This window comes from Lepidochelys kempii, chromosome 1, assembly GCF_965140265.1.
Source record: "Lepidochelys kempii isolate rLepKem1 chromosome 1, rLepKem1.hap2, whole genome shotgun sequence".
NCBI classification, from domain to species: Eukaryota; Metazoa; Chordata; order Testudines; family Cheloniidae; genus Lepidochelys; species Lepidochelys kempii.
The window spans coordinates 98,850,550-98,856,860 of NC_133256.1; positions in this window are offsets into that span (position 1 = coordinate 98,850,550).

Here is a 6,311-nt window from a genome sequence, read left to right on the forward strand (position 1 = left end):
TTGTTTATTTCATTTTCTTTTAAGGAGTCTTGTCAGCTCAAGGATCTTGAGAGTGAGTCGCCTATGCAGCCCTCCATGGAGGGAGGTTATTCCAGTACCGGGTCAAGGACAATGCAGCTGCTGGTGCCCCTCAATGATCACACATGAGACAATGGGTTCTTTCTCCCCAGTAGGGCTGCTAGGCAAAAGACCATTTAGAGATGTCTGGGAACCCGGCTGGGTGTGTGGAGAAGGCTGCCAAGCTAATGGCTGGCACCTCCTTGTGCGGATGTTCAGTGCAGGTACTCCTTATTAAGGCAGAAAAGAACGGAAAAATGGCTTGGAAAAGGAATTAAGGAGAGGTGCTTGGTGACTGAGCAAGCTGGGGGCAGTTGTGGACTCCTGTGATTGGTACAGCAGAGCCAACCTCCCCATCATTATAGTCCACCTTAACCCCGCCTACAATGGGGGTGGTTGGTAAAGTCCCTGCAAGAAAATTGCTGGAGGGACCTGGATGAAAAGGGTGTGGGGGGAGCTGGTGAAAGTCATGGCAAGGAAATTGCTGGAGGGACTCAGATAAATGGTGAGGAGTTGTGGAAGGCCCCCCTCCCCCACAATTGGCTGGAATTGGTAAGGTCCCGGCTGTGACTCTGCTGGAGGGACATAAATTTTACACCTGCACTGTACGCATTTTATCTGCCGGGTTAGTCCCAGACATCTGTCTAATAATAAAGTTGCGGCCTGATTAAACCCATATCTAATGTCTCCTGCTGCAGTGCAACTCAAACAGTTTTACAATGTGGCCCTTAGCCTCTCTCACCTTTAGTACAGCTGTGTGGGCTGCAGAGAATACAGGTCTGTGTTCTACCTGAGCATTAGCAGATAGGCATTATTGCATACTGGGACTTGTGATCTCCTTGCCTTTGTATTAGATAAAGGTGGCTGCAGTTGGCTCCATGTTATGCAAATTAGTGGCAGCCCTTAGTTAAGTAAAGTTTGGGCACCCCAGTTGTAGAAATACCAAAGACATTCATGTTATGAAATAACTTCTTCCTGTGAGCATGAAAGTTAGTCATTCCTGCACTGCAATAACACTTAGACACTCAGTTTTGATTCTATAGAAATAAGATGAAAGTTTCTCATTATCTGATTCCTGTGGTTTAAAAAATAGTTGAACCCACCTTACAAAGACAGTTAAATGCTTATTAACGGTGGAGGATTGAAGCCCTGCCTATACTAGGGGATTTTTTTTTCCACCAGTGCTGTGTGCCCCGTATGTGTCCATCCAGAAAACTACTTTAAAAGCAATCCCAGGATGCAAAGGCAAGAATTCAAAATGCCAGTATTACGGTCATCCCTGTGAGATTAGGTGGGATTATACCCATTTTACATCTGAGGAACAGAAGCACAGAAAGATGAAGATCAACACTGCAAATGTGTCCACTAATTTTGATTGCCCAGTTTGAGACCCCTAGAGTAGGATATTCCAGAGTACTTAGCATTTTTATAGCACTTTATATGTATAACTCCAATTGATTTCAGTTGCAATTGTGAGTGCTCAGCAGGGCTGGATTAACCCATCATGGGCAAACATAATGTTTGGGCCCCTACCTTCTCACGAATAACAATAAACAGTCATAAAGTAACTCTCTGCGCCGGGACTGGCCTTGGTGTGAATCCGACACAACTGGCTGCTCTTCCTTCAGCTGTTCAGGGCGCTGCTCTCCATGACAGAGAGGCAGCTGGGCCAAACCTGAGTAGTGATGCTGCGATGCTGTGTACCAGGTTGTTATGCCATGCACTCAGATTTGGGGAATGTGCTCCAGTGGTTATAGACCGTTCTGCCCCTGTGGCCCCTATCTGTTCCATTCTTCTCTTATCTATCTGACCCATCCCAGCTCCTGACCCCTCTCCCTATGCTTCTGTCCCTACTTTGCTTTTGTGTGTCCCTAGTCTACCTACTACCTCCTTCCCTGCTCAGTTCCTCTCCAACCATCCATTTCCGAGCACCAGACTCCCTCTCCTCTTCTCTTCTCCTTTCCAAATTCCCATCCCCTGGCTCCTGCCCCCTCCCCTTCTCGCTACTCTTGTCCAGCCCCCTCCCTCCACTGGCTCTTTCACCCCTCTGACCCTTGCTCGCTGGCTGCTACCCTCCCACTGGTTCCTGCCCACCCTGCCCCATTCCCCACATCATTTCTGCCCCACCCTCATTTCTCATGTGTCTGCGTTTCAACCAGGCTGTTTTCTCCATTGCCTCCATGCTGCCTGAGCAGCAGCAGGAGAAGCACAAGAGAGACATTGTTCTTGCTCTCAGTTCCTGTGCCTGGCATCAAACCACTGCCCCCTCCTGCCCCTGCAATCACGCTGAAAGTCCTGCTCAACCTCTGAAGCTCTAGGATGGAGCTTGACTTTACAGGTGGAATCTTTGGGGAGTTAAACTGCCAAACTTTAACAAACTGTACCAAGCAATTTTTGTGAGCCTTATTACTTGGCCATGTTTGTGTTCACAGCAGGGGTACCCCTGCCAAACGTCAAGTCCCCGCATCAAAGCATAGAAGTGCAATATTTTCTCAAAAAATGGTTGGACAGATTTTTTTAACCTGGATAAAACATTGTATTTCCCCCTAATCTTGGTCTCAGAAGTGGCTAAATAATTTTAGTGAAACTTTTCAAAAACATTCACCCTTAGGCATACACCCAGCACAGAAAATTTCAGCACATGCAGTCGAAGTCTGGCAAAGTTAGACACAACTGAAAACAGGTTCTTCTAATGGAAAGTGTTGTGCAACCTTAACAATAGGTGGTTCTATTAGTGTCACCTATAATGCTCACCAGAGTAAAATGGGGCATTCACAAACATGACTTACATGGAGCAAGCCCCATTTTGGCCAGGAGCAATGGATCTACAGTAGGGATTTACACTGCTATATCTACATGGGGACAAATTTCCCTAGTCTAGACAAGCACTAAGCATATGTTGGAAATGGAACAGAATCCACCATTTTAAAAGTGAACTGAAGCAAACTGAAAATCCAGTTAGACACAAAGTTTTCTAGGTACCAAAAGGATTTTGCATGGGAAAACTGGAATTAAAGTATTTTTCTGTGCTAAATGGCTAAGAAACTACAGCTCAGAAATCTCTCACTTGTCATTTTTGCTTTGCAGTTCATACCAAAAAAAATTACTTCAAGAAAGCAAAGAAACTACTTGGCAGTTCTGCAGTCTGACTTTTCTGGGAATGTTAGTTTTATTTTGTTTAATATTTTTTCCAGTAAACTCTAAATAGGTTGGTATTCCTTTGTGTCTTGGAAAAGTTATTCTTATCTCTCCTTTTTCCTATTCACTACTGCAGTGAGCGAGGGAGATCAAAATGTTTAGCATTCCTGATGGTACCAAAGCCTTAATTAGTTGTTGTCTCTTCTTCATGGTCCCTTGTTCTTCCACATCCCCCACTCCTCTCTGAGCCAGTCCTGTCCTTTTACTTCTGGCAGATCCTTTGTTCTGGTGTTTCCTCCTACCTCTTGCTTTAGGTCCCAGTGGTCTGCACCTTCCTCCAGCTTCCTCCTTTTACCCTAGCATCATGCGCCACTGAACTCTCCCCACAACCTCCCATGCTTTGCAGCTCCCTCTGAGTCCTCCTCTTTCCCCACTGCCAAAAAGCAATCACATTTGACCCTTTCTCCAGGTTGCCTGTTCCCCATCCAACTCTCCCCACCTTCCCACTTGAATTTCACTTCCCATCCCATCCACCCCTTCCTCTCTGTTTCCCAGCTGCCACCTCATCTCACTCTCTTTCCACTTTTGTTCCACATAATCTCTCTCTTGTCCTCCAAGTTGTTGCTGGAGTCTAGCTCCTTGTTCCATTGCAATCAGCAACCCTCCTGCTCCCCACCAGCTGCTATTTCAAGCACATGCAGCACACAGACATATACACTCCTGACTTATCAACCCCCTTCCTGCACTGACCTAAATACACTTTCTCTGAGCTTTGAACGAATTACCTATAGCTATAAATTTCAGGCTTTTAAACATCAACTGGTTCCTTAAGGTCATCGTCATTACTCCCCCCCGTAAATGTTTATGTACTGTAGCCATCTTCTCTATCTTCTGGTAGCTAACACCAGGGTCTTGTCAACGTGAAACACATTGCATCAATTTAAGTAAATTCATTTCAACTTAATCTAGTTAAACCAGTGCAACTGGTTTGACCCTGGCTTATAATCGATGTACTTTAATTCCATATTTTACCAACACGAGATAAACCAGCTTAAGTAAGAGTTAAATGATTTCAGAGCACCTTCATAGGAAGCTTGTGCCTAAAATCAGTTTAATTAAACTGGTGCAACTTTCTTGTATATACAAGGCCAAGGACTGGGATATGATTTACTGAATACAAACCATTAAAAAGTGATGCTTTAAATTACTGTATTGTACTGTCTAAGCAAACATGATAACAAACTATGCCTTTTAGGGCTCATTCATAAAGATGGCTTCAGTGGGATTTTAAGTAATCTTAAATATCCAGGGATGTTATGGGAATTTGGCTAAATATTGTGTTAAGACATGTCTTTACTCCCCCACTCTTATGTTCTGGGGCCTGGAGTGTTTTTTGGTCTCCCTCCTGATACTCCCAGAGCTTTAGCAGCCAAATTATGGGTGTTTCCGCCTAGGTTCCATGGGGGAAAGTAGTTTCCTGAGCTTGTCGTCACTTCTAGTGCACTCATATAGGGTGGCCAAATCTTAGCCCCATATTATTATTGTTGTGGGTTGGGTTAAACCTTGTTATTGTGGGGTGGGCTAAACCAGACCTGTTACTGAGGCTGACTGTAAAGAAGTGACTGAAATAATGTGACTGAAAGTGTAGACAGAAGCAAGACAGACTGAGATAGATACAGATGCAATGTGGACAAGCATGGTATGTGAAGTGAGAGAAGCCTGGTGAAGGGGCTTCTGAATCTGGTGCTGGCTAAAGAGGCTTGGGGCTGTAAGCAAAGTAACTCTCTCTCGTCGTTCTGGTTCCTCCTGTGTTTAAGGAAGCTGGACTTTGTACATTCTTTGTCAATAAACAGGACTGCACCAAAAGGGAACTGTCATATTACTGTAATCCCAAGCAAAGAAATTTCTGAATGCCCTATCAAAACTATAGAAGAAAATTGTAAGAGCCCCTGCATTGACATTTTCCGAGCATGTGACAGTTGAGAGAGATGGTTCTAAAGAAGAATGCAAAATTCAGCTTTTCTTGGTTGCATGAGCCTATATTCAGAGAAGTGGAGCTGCACTCAGAAATCAAAACCACACAATATAATAAAACAAGGAACCCACATCCCATTCAGCAACAATGAAAAGCTGCAAACCTGACGCTGCAGTGGCTATGCAAGCTGAACATCCATTGACTTCAGTGGGAGCTATCAGCACGGAGCAGTTGCAGAGTCAGTGTTAGAGAGCTTATTCCTTCACTCTCCCACTTCCCGGGTCCTTCTCGCATGAACAGAGAGCAACAATACCCGAAGTCCAAAGGTGCAAACAATTAGATGTTTATTGGGGTGAACTTCCAGCAAGCTTAAATCCAAGTTCCTTTTTCCTTATTTTCAAATCCCAACTTACTTCCTGTTTGCCTCTAATTTATATAGTAATATTCTTAGCTATATCTTAACCAATCATTCTACTGAAATTTACCTAACGAATCCTAACATACTGTAACATGATTAGCTAACCAATTATATCCCACCACCTTAATTAGTTTACACCCAGCAAAATTAATTATACAGCAGACAGAAACAATCACAGAACCAGACAGAGACCATGCAAATAAACAATAGCAAAGTGGGAACTATAATGACAAAACAATACAGAAGTGAGGATTTCACAACTACATCTATAAAGACATAAGGGTTTCCCAGCTGTGTCTATTGATAAGTGAGTTCTTACCAGACAGAAAACTATCAAACTAAATTTCCTTTTACATCTTCTAGGCTCTTCCCTTTCTCTGGAGATGATAGATCGGATCACCTTGCTAACAGCCCCATATTGACTAGTTTGGAATGTGAGGATATGACCGTTCACTTCCCAGCTGCTTAGCCAAAGGCATTGGCCTAAGAACAGGGCCTCAGACTGTCACAGTGAGAGAAGGCCCTTACACAGATTCTTTCTTGTATACCTCTATTACTAGCTAAATGATAAACATATACCTACATTCTTAAAGTATAGGCCTTTACAGGCAGGCCTGAATATCTATATCAGGGGTTGGCAACCTTTCAGCAGTGGTGGGCCGAGTCTTCATTTATTCACTTTAAGGTTTCACGTGCCAGTAATACATTTTAATGTTTTCTGGA